Here is a 22,065-nt window from a genome sequence, read left to right as displayed (position 1 = left end):
TTCCTCTCCAGTCTCTGCTCCCCACTCTCTAGCTTTCTTTCTTCATCCTGTTGGTGGTGGTGGTGGCGGGGCCGCAGCCTACTTTCTCCCCTCATCCCTCACTTTTCAGCTCCCCCATTTGTTATCTTTCCCCATTTGAATTTAAACTCCTTGAGGACCCATACTGGTTTTTATCTTTCTTTGTAGCCCAGGTGCTTTGCACAGTGACTTACATGTAGTAGACTTGGTAAGGAGAAATTTTAGGGTGACTTAATCTAATTTTAATTGGTCGCCAGGGACTATTCCAAATAAAATACACAAGTCAGTTTGGAAATTTTATGGTGGTTTAATTAATATAGAGGAAAGGAATTAAGAAGAACGGAGAAGGAAGGGGTATAGGATTTCTCTGGCCTAGCCTGTGCCAGGGGGAGTTCAAAGACCTCTGCCACGAGGTCTTATCAGAAGATTAGAGGCTTTCCTAAGAGAATACTGTTTTGGAAGGTAAAGGAGAAAAGAATCAGCCTAAACTCCAAGAGAGCTCAGAGAAGATGCCTCACTTGAACTAGCCTCCCCCAGTAGTGTATCAAGGACTCTTACCACCATTCCAAGATGCCAAGACGCTAAGCACACTGCCGCCAGCCACCTCTCTCCGCCAAGAGCCCGAGTGAGAAAGTGACGTGAAATATATAGACTGTTTTTACATCACTTTCCTACATCTCACATGTACCAATGGTAGCTTAAGCTTGATTTAGGACAGCCCAGGGTTCTGTCAGTTGCTTCTGATTTGTCATTTGCCTAGCACTTGTCTGTTATAGTCCATCCTTCTCAATACTTAATCCTTAGGTAGGGGTGTAGACATTCCTGTTTTGTTAGACTGAGCAGGGTGGAGTAAATCTAAAATTCAAACTTGATAAATGGTTGCAAATTATGGGGCCTCTGAGATTCCTTAAGATGGAGAATTCTGTGATCCTCTTAGCTAATATATGGCCCACTTTGCTATTGATGATTCAATCAGGAGGTTAGGATATTAGATTTGTAGCCAGAAAGGATTTTCCATGGCATCTATTCTCTCCCTCCTAAGACATAGAAGTATTTTGAGGCCCTGCAAGGTTAAATGTCCTTTTTATAGTCACTCTGGTATTACACTGGTTGGAGCCAAATTGGGGATCTCCAAATCCAGTTAGTTTTCCCCTCCATGGAACAAAGCTGACTCTGTCTCAGCCTCTTGTGGGATTTGGTCTAGTGGTTTGTTCATTTAAGTGTATCAAAAAATATTCTGTGTACATATAAAGTGTGTTTAAGGTTAAAAAAACCCAACCTTGGACACAAAAGGGTAACTATAGACACAATTATCAGAGTCAGTGAACAGATCTTAATGAAGACTATGACCATAAGTCAAGAGTAACCATTAGGCAGCAAGGAACAACTGCAGAAATTGGCACATCACCAGCCTGTACAGGCTCTGTTTTGCTTTCCATTTTAGCCTATTGTTCTATAGACTGTTCTAGAGAGACATATGCTCTTCTTTTCATGATTGCAAATTGGGTTTTCTTGGCAGAGATACTGGAATGGTTTGCCATTTCCTTCCCCTGCTCATTCTACAGATGAGGAAATTGAGGCAATCAGGGTTGAATAACTTTCCCTGGGTCACACGACTAGCAAGCATCTGAGGACACATTTGAACTCATCTTCCTGACACCAGAACTATACTGTGCCATTTAGCTAGTTACTTATATGTTGTCAGATGGCGAAGTTTGGGAGTATAGCGTTCTGCTGTCACTTCTCAAGCTGGAAGGGATCCACATGTCATCTCATCCAACTCTTTCATTTTAGAGATGACCAGAGACATGAATTAATTTGCTCAAGGTTCTCCAGGTCACCACTAGGTAGGTTTTGTACGAGGAATGCAGGGATTGTTCAGTATTAGGAAAACTGTCAGAGAATTGACCATATCAGGAACAAAACCAATTGAAATCCCACGTTAATTTTCATAGTTACACAGGTTATGCATAGCAGGTAGGATTTGAAATCAGGTCCTTTAACTCCAAATCCAATTTTTTCCCCTCTGTATTGACTTCCTGTCCCTGCTTTTGATTGCATAGTTTGTTTAGCAAGTTGAAATATTCTTACTTCGAGATTGTATTTCCTCCCTATCCCTGCGCAGGGTGAGTCTTGTAATTTTGAAAATTGATTTCTACCTGATCTCATATAGAAAGACAAAAGACGTTTCCATATGATCCATCAGCAAACATTTATGGGGCATATACTATGTGGCAGGCCCTGTGCCAAACACTGGGTTCAAATTTGTCTTCAGATGCATTGCAGCTGTATGACCTGAACAAGTCATTTAACCCCCATTGCCTTTCCTGCACCACTCTTCTTTCTTTGAACCAATATACAGTACTGATTCTAAGATGGAAGGTAAGAGATTTTTCCCCCTTAATTAGATAATAATAAATCAGAAAATAAAATTAGATAATAAAAAATAAAATGGATAATAAATAAGTTTGTGCTTTTATTCCCTCCCTTCCTCAATAATAATCCTCAAACAATAATAATAAAAGGGTAACCTCGGAAGACCCATCTCCCAATCATTTTGTGATCTTTTGGTCATCTAGTCAAAAGACTTCATTTTACAGATGGGGAAACAGAGGCACCAAGCTGGCATCTCTCCTAAGCTGAATAGTTAACTGTCAGTGAGTGATTACAGAGTACTTCAGTACTCAACCGCCCACAAAAATCAATGCATGGCTAAGGTGACAATGTCTTCTCCAGCATGGTGAGTGTTTGGAGATGCAGCCAACCCTTGGTCAGCCCTCCAGAGTCCCCACATTTCCCCTCAAGCACCATGATGAAGTGGGTGCTTGCTACTTGGGTGAGCCTGTAGAGCAGAGATGGAATTCCTCATTTACCTTGGACTTTGCTTACAGCAAGATTCATGTGAGTCAGAATAGGCTCTGCCCCATCTTCCTCTGATGAACAATAACCTGCCCACTTCAGCAAGTGTACACACGATGACTACCTGTGTCACTCTAGACAGGTCATTTAACTCCAGTTGTCTAGCTCTTGCTACCTTTCTCCCTTTAATACTAAGACAGAAGGTAAAGGTTTTAAACAATAATAATAAAATAGTAACCTTGGAAGACCCTTCTCCCAATCATTTTGTGATCTTTTGGTCATCTAGTCAAAAGACTTCATTTTACAGATGGGGAAACAGAGGCACCAAGCTGGCATCTCTCCTAAGCTGAATAGTTAACTGTCAGTGAGTGATTACAGAGTACTTCAGTACTTACTCTGCATTGGCCATATACAAGGGAAATAGCTCTTGCTATCAAGGAGTTTATATTCTATTAAGGGGACAAAACACATAACTGGGGATTGGTGACCAGAGAAGGGAGCTTATAGGCATTGGAAGCAGAGCTCCAGACTGGGGGATCATCAACCAGATCTTCATTGGTTCTTGCCCTTTTTTTGGGGGGGGGATAGTCATGGTAATGGGACTTTAATTCTTGTTTTTATGCAAGAAGACAAAAGTGGAGGTGAGAAGGGAGGGAGTTATGTGCTAAGATTCCCCACCCTGGCTATGTCCCAGTGTACTGTTGGTTGGGATGAATTAGTGTCTAGGAGTCGGGGTCATTAAACAAATCATATGATTCACATGCTCATCAACTTGGGTGAGCCAAGGAACCTTTGATAGCAATTGTAACAGTCACCATTTATATGACACCTTAAGGCTTATAGGCAGTCCACAAGCCTTGGCCACCACTTACAGTAGTGCTGGACAGTGTACTAAGTAAGCATTTTACAGAAATGATCTCATTTGAGCCTCTCAATTCTGTGAGGTAAAGGGATCTTATAGTAGAGGAAGCCAGGTGGTGCAGTGGTTAGAGTGCTTCATTAGAAGTCAGGAAGATCTGAGTTCAAATTTGGCCTCAGATTTTTAACAACTGTGTGATCCTGGGCAAGTCATAAAATCTCTGACTGCATCATTTTTTTTTGCTTCTATAAATTGGGAGTAATAATAACAGCTAATTCTCAGGTCAGCTAGGTGGCACTGAATGTCAGGCCTGAGTCAGGAAGACTCATCTTCTTGAATTCAAATCTGGCTTCGGATACTTTTTAGTTGTGTGATCCTGGGCAAGTCATTTAACTGTTTGCCTCAGGTTCCTCATCTATAAAATGAACTGGAGAAGGAAATGGCAAACTGTTCCATTCTCTCTTCCAGGAAACCCCAAATGGAGTCATGACGAGTCAGACAAGACAGAAATGACTCAACAACAATGACAATAACAACAATAACAAAACCATGTTCCTATATCTCTCTGCCTCCCTCTTCCCCCTTCTGGCACAAACTGTAAATGATCATCAGCAGAGTCACAAGAGGAGTCAGAAAATACTCATAATTTCATTGTTAAATTATACTGCTCTCTCAGTTACTATTGGGTCCAGAGCCCCTCATGACTTGCAGCAAATGACACTCTGATCTCCTGTTCCTTCTTCATCTGGAGTTGGCGAGCCAGCTGGTAAAGAGGATTCCTCCTCTCTAGCTTCCTCTGCTGCAACTCACCTGTCCATTAGACATCCTGCTTCTCTCCCACTGAATGGAAGGTAATTGAATTGTAAAGTGATTTTTGGCCAGACCCCAGCAGCAGGCCTCACACTTAGCCAGTAGCCAGCAGAGCATTTAACAGTATTAGGTGACCCCCATCCCCATCTGCAAGCAGCAGGAATGGGGAACCTTCCAAATGCTACTTCTGCCCATTGATGTGTTGGGGGTACAATAGGACCATGCAAGGTACTCTGGTGTGTGTGTGTGTAGAAGGAATGAATGCTATGATTGGAAATGTTTTGTTTGTGTGTATGAGTCCAATTAATTCTTTCCATAGTGACTTTGGTCCTTCCAAAGTGAAAGCTTGTGGCTGATTTCTTTGTCTGAAAATTGTTCTCCCTTTTTCCTTGGGAAATTTGATTATGTTCAGTACAAAAAGGAAGCATGTGTTTTCTGAGGAGAAAAAGGTGTGTGTGTGTGTGTGTGTGTGTGTGTGTGTGTGTGTGTGTGTGTGTGCAAGTGTGTATTTTAATCTTACTAAAGAAGAAATGGGCTTTATGGCTTGGTAGCATTCATTGGTTCAATTCAATAAAAATATCGATCTCTTTCTAAGATTTCTCATGATGTTGGACTACCCATCAGCCATATTGGGAGCATGGCTCCTCTTCCTTCCCGATTCTTCCCCAAATAGTCCCCTTCTGGATACTGTCATTTGTAGTGTGGAAGTCAAAATGAAAAGTCCTGAGTTTGAATTCCAGTTTTGTGTGAGTCAGGCTAGAAGTGTGTTGGGCTTAGAGTTTGCACATACCTAAATTCTAATCCTACCTCTGACTTTAGTTGTCGAACAATGGACCATCACTCTCTGGGTTCCACTTTCCCCATTTGTGGAATGGGCTTTGGTATTACCTACGTTGGTTTTTAGTTGTGTCTGATTCTATGACTCTATAGACACAATATGGACACCAATATTGTCCACGGGAAAAGATACTGTAGTGACTTGCCACTTTCTTCTCCATTTGATTTTACATATTAGAATACTCAGGCAGACAGGGTTAAGTGATTTGCTCAAGATTTCTGAGGTTTAATTTAAACTCAGGTCTTTTTGACTCCAGGCCCAGCATCATATCCAATGAAACAGGAAACTGTCTCTTGATATTACCCATAATACCTCTCAAAAGTTTGGTGTAAGGGTCAAATGAACTTATGTATGGAAAATGAATTTCAACACACACACACACACACAGACACACACACACACACACACACACACACACCCCCTGTATATCTGTTTCTTTTCATTTAGACTAGGGACTGTTTAATTTTTTAATGGTATCCCCAGGGCTTACCTAAGTTCCTAGTACAAGATAGGCACTTCAGAAATGCCTATTGACTGATCATTTGATTGCCTTTGTGACCTTGGCTAAATCATATAATCTCCTCAGTTTCCTCAACTATAAAATGAGAAGGTTATGAGACCAAATGGCCTTGGAGATCCCTTCTATCTCTAGGACTATAATCTCCCTTGGCCCTTTCTAGATCCTAGACATGTTTATCTTGTTCTTACAAGTTTCCCAGTTAAAATAACACCTTCTAATTGTGTATACTTAAAATAGTTTTTTAAAAGCCGTTTTATACAATAATCTCTTTGATCCTTACAATAAACCTGTGAGATACATGTGAAAATTTATTATTATTATTACAGTTTTCTCCCTAGAGAATTAATGACTCAAGATGTGTGTGTGTGTGTGTGTAAGAGGAGAGAAAGAGAGAGAGGAGGAGAGAGAAAGAGAGAGAGAGAGACAGAGAGAGGGGGGGGGGAAGAGGGAGGGAGGGAGAGAGAGAGACAGACAGACAGACAGACAGACAGACAGACAGAGAGACAGAGAGAGAGAGACACACACACACACAGAGACACAGAGAGAGAGAGAGAAAGGGACAGAGACAGAGACAGAGAGAGAATACATGTACATATCTCTATAATCTCTTATAGTCTCTTCTGGAACTTCTTCTCAACTCCCACTCTCTTTGGTGGTCTAGGGGAGGGGGTCTATAGGTCTAGGCTTAACCCTGAGGGATTCAGGATATGTCTTTTGTTCTTTCCACCCACAAACCTGGTATGGTCTTCCTTGAGTATTAATTAGCCCGCCAGAGTTAATTACTTTTTAGAAAGGAGTCTCTACTAAGCAGGTATAGAAAAGATAGTTGTTACTGAAATAATCTCCCTTGTCCCATTAAGTTATAGTTTGGAATACTTTCTCTCCTTGCATGCCCAAGGTCCTTGAGAAGGAATAAATTCAAGTCTAGAAAACACTTGACAGCTTCTGGTTGTTGGAGACCTTTTTTTCCCTTCATAGAATTCTTCATCGAATTCCGCTGTCTTCTGAGGGTTAATTGTCTGATAGAGTCCTAAGATTGCCTATACTCTATTTGTTTCTGGTCTGGGCCACATCTCCTGTTGTAGATGCTGTCCTAAACTCCTGTTGTCATGGAGACCTTGCAACTTCCTGGTACTGAAGGAAAGTCCACATCTTTCAAGTTCTTGAAATTCACAAGGCTTTCTTCTGGTCCAGGGAGCTGGGAAGGCACAGCTATTCCATCTTTTGTTCTCACTTCATAAGGGATTCCTTCTCAGGGGCTTGGCTGGATGTGGGCCACCCAAAGCTGCCCTGCTCTTGAATGCTGGCTTCCAAAGTGACTTAGTGTTTTATTTAAGATCCACAAGCCCTGCCTGATTATTTTCCACTGAACACAAGACGTTTCCTATGTCCTGTGTCCAGAAGACAACTCTGTCCTGTCATCTGCTTTGATTCAGTGACAGGAGTACTTAGTTTCTCCTGAGTTGATTGAGTATTGATTAGTACCCAACTCTATACCTTTAACTGAGTGATGATTAATTCAATAGAGGAATCTGGGCTTTATTCACAACTGAATTATACCTTTATTTTTTTATCTTGATCAACCAGGTGCTCTCAGGAGATAAAGGCATCAGGGTATAGAAAATCTTGGTAGGTACATTCTTTGGATTGCACACTGTTGGATGCCATATTCTTCTTATGTCAGGAATTAGAGTCCCAGATTTCCAGTTCAATGTATTTTTCTAGCCTGTCCCATACTGTCTCTATAGCATCTCCCAAGCTCTTCTCTCCTTTCCACTACTCCAGAGCAGGCCTTTCAAATAGTTCTCAGAGAGAAATCTCATTCTCATTTCTTCTCTTCTTTCCTTCTCCCTTCTCCCTTCCCGTCCCACCCCCCACCTCCAAGAATATCCAATATTTATATAGTGTTTTAAGTTTTCCAAATGACTTTATGACTAACATCTCAGAACAATATTGCTCCATTTTACAGATGAGGAAATCAATTTTCATAGAAGGTGGGTGACTTGCAAAGGGTCACACGTGTCAATTGTGAGTTTTGAGTCCAAATTAAGACCTAATTTTTTTTTTTTAAATTCTTATATTCTGTTTTGGAACCAGTACTAAGTACAGATTAAGGGCTAGGCAATTGGGATTAGGGGACACAGCTAGGAAGTGACTGAGGTTAGATTTGAATCCATGACTTTCCATCCCTTGGCTTGGGTATCAATTCTCTGAGCCAGTAGCTTCCCCAGGGCCCTATCTTTAATGGAGCTCTGACTTTCACTGCACCAGCTTTAATCATTTTTTTAAATTAAAAAATTTTTTTTTCAATTACAATTTTTGGCAATTGTCTTCTGACATTTCACCAATCAGATTCCCTCCTCTCCTTCCTCCCTCCCCTCCCTGAGGTGGTAAATCATCAGATAGAGGGTAGATACCATGTTTAATATTGGATGGCTTGTCATTTTCAAAGAAGTATAGGAACTGATTACCTTATCTTGACTTCTTTCCTTATCAGGAATGTTCCACAAGTGCTTTCTGAGCAATGCCATCTGTTGATCTGAAAGTTGCCCTCAGAATAGCTCTTAGTTATGTGTGTATGGGACTGTGTGAGCTCTTTATTTAAAAAAAAAAAAAGGCAAGGAGCTCAAACAGAGCCAGATGTGCTATAGCTAGAAGCTATCCCCAATTCTTGATGAGCCACACATGGTTCGTCCAACTGGTGGATTATGTGTGGCAAATTTTTAATCCCAATGTGGTTTCCCTCTGCTTGCTTCTGAGTTGCCTGCCTTGGCAGTCAGTAACTAGGGGCCAAGGGGCACCTTCAGACATAGAACACCTTTTTTTAGGCTAAAAAACCCCCACCAATTCCTATTGTTTATTCTCCTAATTCTGAGTCAGAGATATCCAGTAAATTGTTTTGTTACTTCAACTTTTCTAGCTGCAAATAGGCAGATTTCCTCCTGTTGCTAGAACCATATATATTATATTGAGGAGATAAATGTTTTGTATTTGGAATTCATTCAGCAATTTAAAAAAATGATTCTTACATTGCATTTATTTTCCTGTTCCTCCTCTCAGAACCCCATCTCCTTCTATTGTACCCATGTAGCTCAGGCACATATTTCTGGTGCAAAATATATAGTGTTGATTCTAAGATGGAAGGTAAGACTTTAAAAAAAGGATTATGGGAGAAAATGGCAATATTAGTAGTTCCCCACTCTAAAATATTCAATCTGAAATGATGCATGTATTAAAAAATATATGTGGTATTTTTTTCCTGTGTAGCAGTCGAGTTTCCTTTCTAGAGAGTCCTATCAGTGGAATTTGATTCCTTTGTGCTAGGAACTTACTAAATACTTCTTTACTTGACCTGATTTAGGGAGGTTTCCCTGTTGGAATGTGGAATAGAACTAGGTGACTTTCCCCCTCTGGGCCTGTTCCATCCCCATTTCTGAGGCCACCCCACCTACCAAGCAGCCCATACCAATGGGAGGGAGTCTCTTACATTTAAGGGATGCAACAAGTGGCCATTCACCTTTGCTTGAAGACCTCCAGCCATGGGGAATGCCTTACCTCATGCAGTGGTCACACCCGTTTGGAACAGGTCACCATGTTAGCAAAGTTTTCCTGACATCAAGCTTCAGTATATCTTTCTTCAATCTCTTCCTGTTTCTCTTAATTCCTCCCCTGGGGCCTAATGGAATCAGGCTGATCCCTTTTCATTGAGTTATGTTTTCAGATGCTTAGAAGACAGTGATCAGGTCCTCTGAGTTTTCCCAGAGGCCCCTCTCCCCACCAGGCTTTTCTTTTCTTCCCCAAACACACACACACACACACACACACACACACACACACACACACACACACACACACACACATAATGAAGAGACTTGGTCTAGATGACTGCTGGGCTGGACTTTCAAATCCATAATTTTTTGCTTAAAAATGACCTTGGTTGGGTGAGTGGTGGTGGTGGGGTAGTTTGTGTTCTCATAATCTCTAGGCTAGGATTTTTTTTTTGGGGGGGGGTTGGTGGGGAATCTGTCCAGATTAGCATTTAGTCATATTATTGTTAGGATGATCACACGGGGAAGTGTAAAAAATAGACTTGAATCCAGGACTTCAATCCCCAGAAGCCCTTGCTTCACTTCCCCAGAATGCTTTGTAATCTCACCTGGGCAGAGAGCAAGATGGGGTATTTAAACCTGGTTGTGAATAGGCTAAGTCTCTTTTGGACTTCCGTTTTGGAGCAGACTAGTCTCTTTCATGATGTGAGGTTATCTTGTCTGGGCCTCTCTGGCCTAGGCATGTGTTTTCTTATTCTGTATTTTCTTTAATCCTTAACCTTTAATAAACCTCATAAAAATATAATACTCCTTGCAGAGAGAAACTAATTTCTACCTGCCTCAGTTTCCCCTAAATTTTAACTGTTACAGTGTTGGACTTTGGAATTATTAGGTCATTGATCTTAGAGTCCCAGAAACACCTGAGTTGAAATCCTGTCTTAGTTAGGCATTTACAAGTATAAGTGGGGTGACCCTGGGTAAAACATTTAAAATTTATGGATCTCCTTTTTGTCCTCTATAAAATGAAGGGGTCAGACTCAGTGGCCACGGAGGTTCACTCTAACTAAATTTGTGATTTTAGGTAATAACCCTAACTCATTTCAATTCTGTGCCTCAGTTTCCTCCTCTGTAAAATGAGAGGACTCTAGATCCATGAGCCTATCCAACATCTTATTTGTAATTTCTTTTTACTATCATTTTGTATAATTATGGTGACAGGATTCATTTTCTTTTTTTTTGTTTTCCTATTGAGTGGTCTTCTATCTTGAAAACTATATATTTCACCTGGAAAAAAAGTAGCAGGATAACTAGCTGGACATATGCAGTATGGTACATTTAATTTGTTTCTGCTTTGAAAACTTCAAGGTGTTTTTTTTTTTCCCAAACCTTTACCTTCTGTCTTGGAATCAATGCTGTGTATTGGTTCCAAGGCAGAAGAGTGGTAAGGGCTAGGCAATGGGTGTCAAGTGACTTGCCCAGGGTCATACAGCTAGGAAGCATATGAGGTCAGATTTGAACCTGGGACTGGGTCTGACTCTCAATCCACTGAGACACCTAGCTGTCCCCCTTTTTTAAGCACCCCCCCCCCCAGCTTGACGACATCACCTCCAATTCAGTTTCTTGTGCATACTCTTACCTACCAAAGCAATACACAATACAATATCTATTTTAGCTCATTTAGTATCAACATTATCACATGGTCATCCTCCAGTTTTGTACCCATCCCCTAATCTGGGACTGCTTAAACCCTGATGTAAAGGCAGGGTGTTGAGGGAGAGGTCCAAGACATTTACAATGGACACTGACATCCCCACTCTGAGTCCTTTAAGAAAGCTGGAGAAAATCATTTTCTGATACTTGCTCTTGGAAATTGGCTTATTGTCCTTAGTGCTGAGGAAGAGAAATTTCATACACATGAATACAATTTGATAAAAGCTCTGGAGAAGTGATTCCAAGCAAACAGGCTTAGCAATATGAATTCCCATCCCAGACTTGGAAATGCTGATATATTCTTACTTGACTTTGTGCTGTGTACCCAGTTGGCATCTTACCAGGCTCTTTATGCATAGGAAATAGGTAATTGTATCATGCTGGAGAGATTTTATTTTATTTTTTATCCAAAGCTGCCCTTTACATGAAAAAAAAAATGCAATTTGTATCAGTGTAGCTTTAGAGGGAAGAACTGATTGCCACCTCCCCATCCCATTCATTTCTTCTGATCAGCATTTATTGAATGCCTGCTAGATGCAACATTCCTAGAGGGAACTGAGGTCCACAGTCCTGTGCTCTGCTCAAGTTTGCATAGGTAGTTACTAGCAGATAATGGATTTGAACTGGTGTCCTCAGGCTCCAGAGACAGTACCTTTTCTACTTAGGTGATTAAAAATCTTGGACTGCCCTTAGGGACTTTTCTTTGACTTGGGTATTTATTTTGACTTGGGTATCTCTCTGCCTACAGAAATCCCCCTCCCCCTATACAACATAAGTTCTTGAGGGCAGAAACACCTCTAGCATTTTCCACTAGTCCTAGAGTAGCTCTCTTAATAAGAAAGGCTTGTTGAATGATAGAAATAGAATTACCCATGATCCCACATTAAGTAAGCAAGGGAGCCCTTGAATTTTAGCCCTCTGAAGCTATGTATAAGAATGCTCTGGTTGTGAATAAATGATTTTCTGATGGATTGCATAGATGGTTATTTCTGGATGCCTTGGGCTTCATCTTTTTGACTTTCTTTAGCCTGACCTAAGTCAGAATATGAAAGAGTTGGGAAAGGGAAGGAGCTAGGTAGTGCAGGAAATAGAGAGAGTGGAGAACCTGGAGTCAGGCATCCCAGAGTTCAAATATGCTCTCAGACACTTATTAGTTAGATGACTTTGGAAAAGTCACTCTCTGCCTTGTTTTCCTCATGTGAACAATGGAGATAATAATCGGACCTCCTTCCCAGATTTCTTGGGAATTTCAAGTGATATAACAATTGTAAAGCTCCTCCTCCTCCTCCTCCTCCTCCTCCTCCTCCTCCTCCTCCTCCTCCAGCTTCTTCAAAAACCAAATCCTCCTCTTCTTCCTCTTCCTGCCTATTATGGTAAATTAATTGGAGTTCTAAAAGGAAGATTTGAAAGAAATGTGGTATCTAGAAGGTCTCTGGACTTGGAGACTTGGGATTCAAATTCCAGCTTTGATTTATGCTAGTATATTACTATGGGCAAGTCATACATACTACCCTGATCCTTTGTCACCTCATGAGGATACTAATAATTGTATGCTTCCCTTATAGGGTTGTGGTGAACAAAATGATTTGTGACTTTCAAGTCATCATGAATTGTTAGAGGGTCATCTATGTACTTTCCTAAGGGGGTCTAGCATCATCTAGTAGGTGGGTAGCTCAACCATGGAGACGGAAAGATCTGCTTCATTGTCTTGTATTTGGCAAAGTTGACATTGTGACTGTGGTCAGATCACTTCTCTCCATGGCTCAGGCAACTCCCTAAGTCTTCTCATTGCAGATCAATTGCTTATCTGCATGGATGGAAGGAATTACCCACACTACAAGTTCTTCTAAACTGGTAAAATACCAGCTATGGACTGAAAAAACAAAAACAAAAACAAAAAAAAAACACCCTTTATATTTTAAAGAAATAACCACAGGATTCATTTAGGGCAAAGTATTCAAGCCTAAGGGAATATGGTCTGGGCCTGAAGTGGAAGAAGAGCAAGACTCAGGAATGCAGCAATGGGGTGGGTTCTGGGCCAGGAAATGTTATACAAAGAGCTCTTTGAAAAATCTTCCTGTGGTTTGAGAGGTGCATGGGGTTCACATCAGGAAAAATCTTGAAACAAATTGAGAAAGCCCAAAAAATTGTTAGCAAGGTGGAGATTGTCTAGAAGGGTCAGAATTCAGGAAGTAAAGCCATATCCTCCATGGAATCCATTGTGTCCAATGGGCACAAATGTTTTGGAGTTCAACTTGAGAAATTTCTTCAGCTTAACATTTCCTAAGAGTATAGCATTACCAAGAAATGTATGGTTTAGTTTTTCATTTATCTTCTTTATTTTTAAACTCTTATTTTCAGATGGCTAAATGTAGACTAATTGAGTTGAACCTGTCACAAAGGAGTTCAAATAGTCTTGGCAGTTTATCCACTCCTAAGGTCTTTGTTACTATCATGTGAAGTTCTTTATTGCTGCAGGTGAATCACTATGCCTGTGTTGGTGAACCTAAGGCACGTGAGCCAGAGTGTGCCAGAGGGGTTTGCTCCCTTCCCTCTCTCCAGCACACCTAAGGACATTCCTGACATCACCTGCCCCTCTGCTAAGCAGCCCAATGACAGTGCTTCTTCCCTCCCCTGCCTGGGCTAAGGGGGGCAGCTCTATGTTGCAAAATATTCTTAGCAGCTCCCTTGTGATGGCAAAAAACTGGAAACTGAATGGATGCCCATCAGTTGGGGACTGGCTAAAAAAACTCTGATTGTAGCGGAATACTACTCTGTTACCAGAAACAATGAACAGGCTAGTTTTAATAATACTTGGAAAGAACTACATAGAATAATGAACAGTAAAATGAGTAGAACCAGGAGAACATCATACACTGCCACAGATTTAATACTTGAAGAATAAATTGTGAATATTACCTCCAGAGAGGTGGAAACATGAAAGATATAATTTGAACACGTCTGTTTCCTGGATGATGCTTTCTACAAGGTGAGGCGATAAGGACCGAAATACTTGTGGATTTAAAAAGAGCAATCGAAAAAGAGAAACTAGCTCTGTGTTCAACAGGCAAAGGGGGAAGTTAAGAATCCTTTTTACCACATTTGTGAGTTGGCTTGCACAGTTGCTTCCTTTTTTTTGTTGTTGTTGATGTTTGTTTTTTAATGTATGAGACACATTTTGGTACTCTATAAGCATTTTACTTGGAGAGAAATTTGTGGCTAGATTTTCCCATGCTCAATACATATCTCTCTATAGTTGCTTTGAAAAAAAAATGCACGCATGCTTTCAAAATACACCCTCAATACATGATAGGGTTTTTCTCTGTCTCACCTAAAAATTAGCAGCAACAGAGAGGTGAAAATGTGGCCTACAGGATATTATTGGAGAAATGTCTTCCTGAAACAAAAAGATGAGCAGGTGAGAGAAAAGGAGAAACTCATGGATATGCTCTGTATGTCTACTAGTGGTATCTCTGGAATGTCTAGAGAATGCCAGCCTGTTCCATGGACTCACTCCCTCTGGTGAGAGTCTGCCTTTGTTGACTTTCTCCACCTTAGGCTATCTCCATCTCCTGTGTATTTAGTTATGTGTTGGTCATCCTTTCTAATCCCAGTGCTCTATGCAGTGCCTGGCTCATGGTAAACAAAGTTTGTTGATTATTCAAATGCTTTTCTTACTTACCAAGCCCAGTAATGCTTGGAAGTCTAATTGTAGATAGTATTCTTATGAATTCCTGTGAAAGGTGAATGATCTCTTTCTAAACATACTAGAATTTAATGGAGAAAATGGGTGGAGGGGAATGGAAAACTGGAATGGAAGTAGTGAGCTGCCCAGCATTGACAATTTCCAAGCATAAGCTGGAGGAACATTTATTGGGCTAGTCATAGAAGGGACTCTTTTTGAAAGTCTATTCTGTGGCACCCAAGAGAGCTCAGGGACAGGTCTCAGGGCTGGCTTCCATGTGATTCCATGTCTCCTTTGTGAGAATTGCCAGACACAAGCAAGTGAAGAAAAGGCGGAAGAGTGGGGCAATGGAAGGCAAATTCTGAATTCCGAGTCAGAGAAAATGGGATCTAGCCTTGGCAAGGAATTGTTCTAGGAGCTTATATGCCACTGGGGGAAAACAATCCAAGAAGCATAGAAGAAATGGGCAGAATAAAGAGAAGTCCATGAATCAGCCTTTGGCAAGCATGGCGCTAGAATGGAATGACTGGGCAGTGGTAGGTTGTAATACAGAATGTGTAAGACTGAGTAACAAGTAATTAATCAGGAAAGATAAGTTGGAGCCCTTAGGGCAAAGGGCCTTCAGTGCTGGCCACTGGAGATGCTTTTGAAAGGGTAATGGTTAAACTAGACAGACTTGTTCTTCAGGGCTAGCCATTCAGGAGCTTTGAGGGGGCTAGATTGGGGAAGGGAGAGACTGTAGCCCTGGGGATCAGTTCAGAGGCAACCAAAGTAGTTCAGGTAAGAGAGAGTGAGGGTCTGGACTAAGAATAGAAGGGAAGGAATGGGGGTGACTAGTGTGATGGAAGAAGGATGGAAGAGACTTGGTAACTTAGGAGCTGTATCTTGTAGTGATTAGATTTTAGACTTGGAATTCCATAAACAGGTATTAAGGGATAGTTAGGTCACTCAATGGATAGAGAGCCAGGTCTAGAGACTGGAAGTTCTTGGTTTCACATGTGATCTCAGTCACTTCCTAGCTGTGGGACCCTGGGCAAGTCACTTAACCTCCATTGCCTATCCCTTACTACTCTTCTGCCTTGGAACCAGTACACAGCATTGATGCTAAGATGGAAACTAAGGTTTTTTTTTGTTTTTGTTTTTGTTTTGTTTTTAAAGCCATGTATTTGGTGCTTACTATGTACCAGGCACTGTGTTTAGTTAGAAAGATCTGGGTTCAAATCTCATGTCACCTAAAGTATTATTTGTAACTGTTTTTTCCCTAATCAAGCCATTTAGCATGCTGATACCTTAGTCTCTTTGGCTTTTTCGGTCCCTTTCAAGCTCTCTATGTTGTGTTTCTATGATGGAACCAAATTCTCCTGTTATCTTGGACAAGTCAGCTCAGCTCTCTTCGCCTCAATTTCTCACCTGAAAAATACCTGGGTTGGACTAGATGACCAAGTTAAGGTTCCTCTCTGTTTGACCTTGGTGGATTATAAGATCTTGAGAGCTCACAGACTGAATTTAATCCCTGCTCACTTGTTTGCCTGTGTTTCAAAATAAAAAAGAGCCATTTTCTTCCTTCTCAAAGCTTCTTGAATTAATCAGAGAACAGAGAGAGAAGTGCCATTTCCCCCTGCAGGTGTGGAACTACCTTAGCAAACTAGTTTCATTCCTGCTGGGATAATTTTAGAGAGTAACCGTGGGCTTGGCTATAGGTAGGAATCAAACCTTTATGCCTTTTGCCATTTTACTTTAGAGCTTTATGAAAGTATTAATCTTTGTTTTCGTGGTGGACACCAGGGAGGTCCTGAGCCTGAAGTGGGGCTCTTGTTGGCCACAACAACATCAAGCCCTCATTCTCCTCTCTCTCTCTTCCCTTAGAGTAGATGCCAGCTCCTCACTAGCTGGGTATATGCAGAGCCCAAACTGACCCCTGCACCATGGCTCATGCCCCTTTTCCATCTGAAATAACCTCCTTCATTCTGTCTGTCCACACCCTCCCCATTCTTCATGTCCCAGGCCATCTAGAAGGCCTTCCCCTACCAATTTTCAGCCCACAGTGATGTCTTTCTTTAGGGGTTATTGCCCAAACCACTCTGGGTAACATTGATTTTTTTTTAACCCTTGCTTTCTGTCTTAGAACCAGTACTGTGTATTGGCTCAAAGGCAGAAGAGCGGTTAGAGCCAGTTAATAAGAATTTAGTGATTTACTGAAGTAGAAAGTGTCTGAGGCTGGATTTGAATCCAGAACCTCCCATCTACAGGGCTACTTCTCTATCCACTGAGCCACTTAGCTGACCCAACATTTCATGTTTAACATGTTATGATGTTACTTGTCTCCTCTGTAATCTTCAGGTTGCTCATTTGTGTCTGAAAGTTGGGACGTTGCTTTAGCTTTCTATCATATTCTAGGTCTTGAATCAATACTTACTGAGTGGAATTGAATGAAAAACAAACAGGGAAGTTAGTTTGGTTGGGAGAGCCAAGGGATGGCAGCACGGAATTTTCTTTGCACTCTTCACTCTGTTCCACGCTTAGGTGGGAGCCAAGTCAATGGGACTTTGTGAAGAAGAAAGAAAATTGGACCAGGAGTTCGAGAAATCCAATCTGTAGTCTGTCTCTGCCCTAAAGTCACCATTTAACCTTTGGCAAGGGCTAATCATCAGAGAATGCATCCCATCTTCTCTGTCTGAATCATGGATGTATCAGGTTCTTTACGTTGCTCTCTCTCCCTCTAGAATGTGAACTCCTTCAAATGAAGGCTGTTTTCCCCACCCTGTCCCTGATGCTTAGCAAAGTAGCTGCCACATAATAGGCAGGAATCAATGATTCTTGATCATTGACTGACTGACTGACTGACTGACTTCAGCTCTGTGCCCCTCATTTTACTCTTCTATAAAGTGTTAAGCAAGATGCTCCCTTAAGGTTCCATCCAGCCCTGATGTCTCTGATATACTTTACTGAAAGGGACCAGTGGAAGACTTAGGCAGGGTGGGAGCACTTTGCTGAAGTGACCCCAATTAATTTTGTATCTGCTATTAAATGAGGAATCCATTTGCCTGTTATCATTACTATAAATATCAGCAAGTGAAATAGATCTCACATTTCCCTATAAGTTGTAGAAACACTTGATAACAGCTGTAGTGTTGTTTTCTCTTTAAAATCTGGGCAAAGGTCCACCGAGCGTTTGGTCTTTTAACCTTGATTTTATGTGGTATCCAAGGAAAGAGAATTCATTTTTCATGGAAAATAATGGCTTTAAACAGGACCAGAAATAGGAGTCAGTTTTGGTTTTGGGGGTTTTTATTACCATTGTTATCATTTTATATATCACTTCTCTGATTCAGTTTACTTTTCTCTGCCAATTCTTGTAAATCTCCCCATGCTTATCTGAATTTTATGTATTTGTCATTATTTTTTGCAGTGTATTAATATAATTTCTAGGTGGCTCAGTGGACCTGGAGTCAGGGAGATCTGAATTCAAATCTAGCCTCCAGTGTGCTTTTCAAGGAAAGAAGAGAGAGAAGGGCCATAATATATTTTTAGAGTGTCAAATCTTTTTTAAAAAGCCAGATAACTTATTGTTATCACCAGGGGGCATCCAGGTGTATAGCTCAGTGGATAGAGTGCTAGGACTGGAGTCAGGAAGGAAGATACCATCCTGAGTTCAAATTCAGTCTTAGACACTTGCTATATGGGTGATCGTGGACAAGTCAGTTAACCTTATTTGTCTCAGTTTCCATGAATGTAAAATGAGATGAGTAGGAAATGGCAAACCATTACAGTATCAGTGCCAAGAAGACCGACAAACAGCAACAAAGATACTCTATTACATTCATTCACCACATTTTGTTTTGCTGCTTGCTAAGCAAGGGGCATCCACTCTACTTCTGGGTCTGCTTCCTTTTTCACTGAAGGGGTCTGTCTGCTCATAACAGTGAAGGTCATCTCCTAATTAGACGTTTCAAACAGGCAAATTTACACTTGATAGAGGGGAAAAAAATTCCCATCAGCTAGAACTGCCTGGGACTGCTTTGCGAACAAAAACAAATTGCCTACCTGTTGGGATCTTTGAAAGCAGCTAGGTGGAGCAATGGTTAGAGAATTAGACTTGGAGTCAGGAAGATCTGAATTTGAATTCTGCTTCATCCACTTAGCAAATGCTGGCGAGTCGGTTAACTACTACCTGCCTCAGTTTCTTCATCTGGAAAATATGAGTCATAATAGTCCTTCCCTCCCAGGATTCTTGTGAGGATCCAGTTTATAAAGTGCTTTGCACACCTTAATGCTCTATAGACAGGCAGGCTGTTATGATGATGTTACAGAAGAAGTTCTTGTCAAAGTAAGTAAGGGCTGGAACGTGGGATTCTCCCCTGGTTCACTTAATTATTACCTTGGCTAAATGGCTTAGTTACTCAATTATGGATGGCTTTTTCCTTTCCCTCTGCTTTTGCTTTCCTCTCCTCTCCAGGCAGTGTCCAATGGCAGTGTTCTCAGACTAATATTTTCATCTCATTCACAAAAGGAGGGCGTGGGTGTGGCCAATCATCTTAGCCTCATAACAATGTCTGGAGCATGCTCAGTGGCCCGCCTTCAGGTATGAGCCAGAGAGAAACTTCTGTGGTCACGCCCCTTTCTCATACTTGGAAAGCTTGCGCCCGCTGAGGAGCCCAATTTGGAATAAGGGGGAGGGAGACCCAGACCCAGGTAAGAGAGCCCGGAATCTGCCCCTTTAAACAGGGCAAGACTCCTAAGAGCCCCAGCTTTTCCCGTCCCCCCCTTGGGGAAGGCGATGGGGTGGGAGTGAGGGGGAATGATGGAGGGATTGGGGATGCTGCCTTCGCTTTACCTGTCACACCCTTCTTAAATCAGGGTAGACCTGGTTTGGCTCAGCCTGGCTGTCGATTTTCATTGTTAGGAAGCCATCTTGGGCATTTTGTTTTTATTGTCTACCTTGGAGTTGCGCTCTCCCTTTCCAGCCTGGTGGCAGCTAAATGGACTCCCCACCAATCAGGCCATAAGACTTCTCAGGACTTGTCAAATGCCCTGGAGCAAGTGGCCTTCTGCACCTGCCTGGCAACCTGAGAAGGCAGAACTTAGAGAAGTTCTGAGGGAGTGAGGCTTTCTGCCTCCTGCCAATTGTTTCTTCTTCGTCTTCCTGGGTCTAAAAGCAGGAAAACTACCCACGTTTACGTTTTTCATCTTATGCTATAATAACCAAAGCAAAGTTAGGGATGATGGGTATTTTTTTAAATAGAGCGATGACTTTGGAGTCAAAAGATCTGGGTTCAAATTGTGCTTAGTACAGGTGTGACCCTGAGCAGGTTATTGAACATCTGAGCCTGAGCTTCTGTCTTTGTAAATTGTGGGACTAGAGAGAGGTGACTCTATAACAGAGAATCTCTAAATCTGTGTTCCACTCTTCTCATTCTAATCATCCTCCAAGATGCATATTTATAAAATATCCCAAGTAGTTATTTAGTGTAAAGAACTGGCTTCATTACACCAGGAGGATGGGCAGTCTCTTGAGAGGGAAAAACAGCCTGGAAATTTTCTTTTCATGGTGAGGAGTTTTCTCCATTGTGTCGTGTTGGACAAGAAGGAGATTTGTGGATAATGAGATGATATGAGTGCAGCTAGGTAGTACAGTGGGTGGAGAATCAGGCTTGAGGTTGGGAGGATCTGGATTTAAATCTGACCTTGGACACTTAAAAGCTATGTGACCCAGAGTAAGTCATTTGATCCTGACTGCCCAGCCCTTGGTACTCTTTGGTCTTAGAATCAATACTAAGACAGAAGGTGAGAGAGACAGACAGACAGACAGACAGAGAGGGAAGAGACAGAGAAGGAGAGAGAGAGAGGCAGAGAGACAGACAGACACAGAGAGAGAAGTAACAGAGAAGTAGTGTTGCCCAGTGGATTGGGATTTGGAGTCCAAAGATCTGGGTTCAAATCCTTTTCTTCATTGCTTATGTGAACTTGGACAAATTACTTAATATCTCTGGGCCTCGATTCCTCCTTTAGAAAATAGTGGTGGTAGGCTGGATGGCCTCTAAGGTCCCTTATGATTATGCTCTTATAATCCATAAATAGTTTTTTTTTTTTTAAGGCCCATGCCTAATGAAGTAATGTACCAAATATGTAAGTAATTAGGACCAGAGGCAGGATTAGTTCCTTCACCTTCAGAGTAAATGTTCTGTGGATAGCACCATTCTGCTGCCATGTTGCTCACTTCTTGTCTATAACGTGTTTCACAACCTTCAGAGCATTATATGAGTATTAGTAGTAATTCCTATTATTTCCATCTAGTCTCTGTCCAGGATGGGGGCACCAAACTATATTATTTGCTGCTGGAGGAACATTGGTTCTCAAGGATAGATGCTGTTGATTAGAAGGCTGATGTGGTCTGGGTCTGCCAGATGCCAAGATGCCATGTTAACCCTCAGATTTTCTTAGTAGGAAGGAAGAATGCAATTAGGTGGCATCATTGTTTCAGTGGGAGGGGTGGTTTTTTCCTTTAAGAGCTACATGAATGATCTATGGGAAATAGGACATTTTGCAATAAAGCAAAAACATTTTATAATGACATGGAAGAAGCTACCCTTCTTGAAATCAGACTAGATCAGGGATTCTTCATCTGGTTTTGTATCATGGACCCATTTGGCTGCCTGGGGAAATATCTGAACTCTTTTTCAGGAGAATGCTTTTAAGTGCACAAAATATTTTGTACTCCTGACACAGTGGAAAAGAAGGTTGATCTGGGTGCCCTGATCACTCATTTCTAGATGAATTTGATCAAAAAACACATTGGAGCTGGCAGAGCCCAGAAGAAACCCAGAAACACAAATTAGGACTGGAGCATCCCTTTCTTCTATGGCTTGGCCATTAGTGTTCTAAGTAAGTTTGTTTTGGGAAAGGGGGTTTTGTTTGCCCCCATGTGAGGAGTGGAGAGAGAGCTGAGTGGTGCTCCCCTGTGTTTGGTCCTTTCTCTCCAGGTCTAGCTTCTGAAGAGTAGGGGCTATGGTTCAAGCCAAGATTGGCGGGGGAAGAGAACTCCTGAACTACTATAAGTATTTCCTCTGGATTTCCTCTCTATCACATTAGACTTCCTTGAAATACAGTTTGGAAAAGCTGAATTTAGCGGAAGTATAGAATCCAGTAGAAGAAAATTTGATTGTGAGTTATGTGTATTTAAGTATGTTTGTAGGGAAAACTATCAATGAACTTGTGTAT

The 22,065-nt window shown here is 41.5% G+C and overlaps 1 protein-coding gene across 31 annotated transcripts in view; it reads left to right on the top strand.

Moving 5' to 3' along the window:
* MAGI1 (membrane associated guanylate kinase, WW and PDZ domain containing 1) overlaps positions 1-22,065 on the top strand; it is a 757,001-nt gene that overhangs the window by 136,070 nt on the left and 598,866 nt on the right. The window contains exon 1 of one of the 31 annotated variants that reach the window (XM_056804393.1): positions 12,483-19,539. The exons of the other annotated variants lie outside the window; for them this stretch is intronic. The gene's annotated coding sequence lies outside the window, so the exon portion shown is untranslated. Of the gene's footprint in view, positions 1-12,482; positions 19,540-22,065 lie in introns of those variants that run through there. 31 annotated transcript variants of the gene reach the window in all.

This window comes from Monodelphis domestica, chromosome 7 (genome assembly GCF_027887165.1).
Source record: "Monodelphis domestica isolate mMonDom1 chromosome 7, mMonDom1.pri, whole genome shotgun sequence".
NCBI classification, from domain to species: domain Eukaryota; kingdom Metazoa; phylum Chordata; class Mammalia; order Didelphimorphia; family Didelphidae; genus Monodelphis; species Monodelphis domestica.
This window is presented reverse-complemented; position numbering and strand designations above follow the sequence as displayed.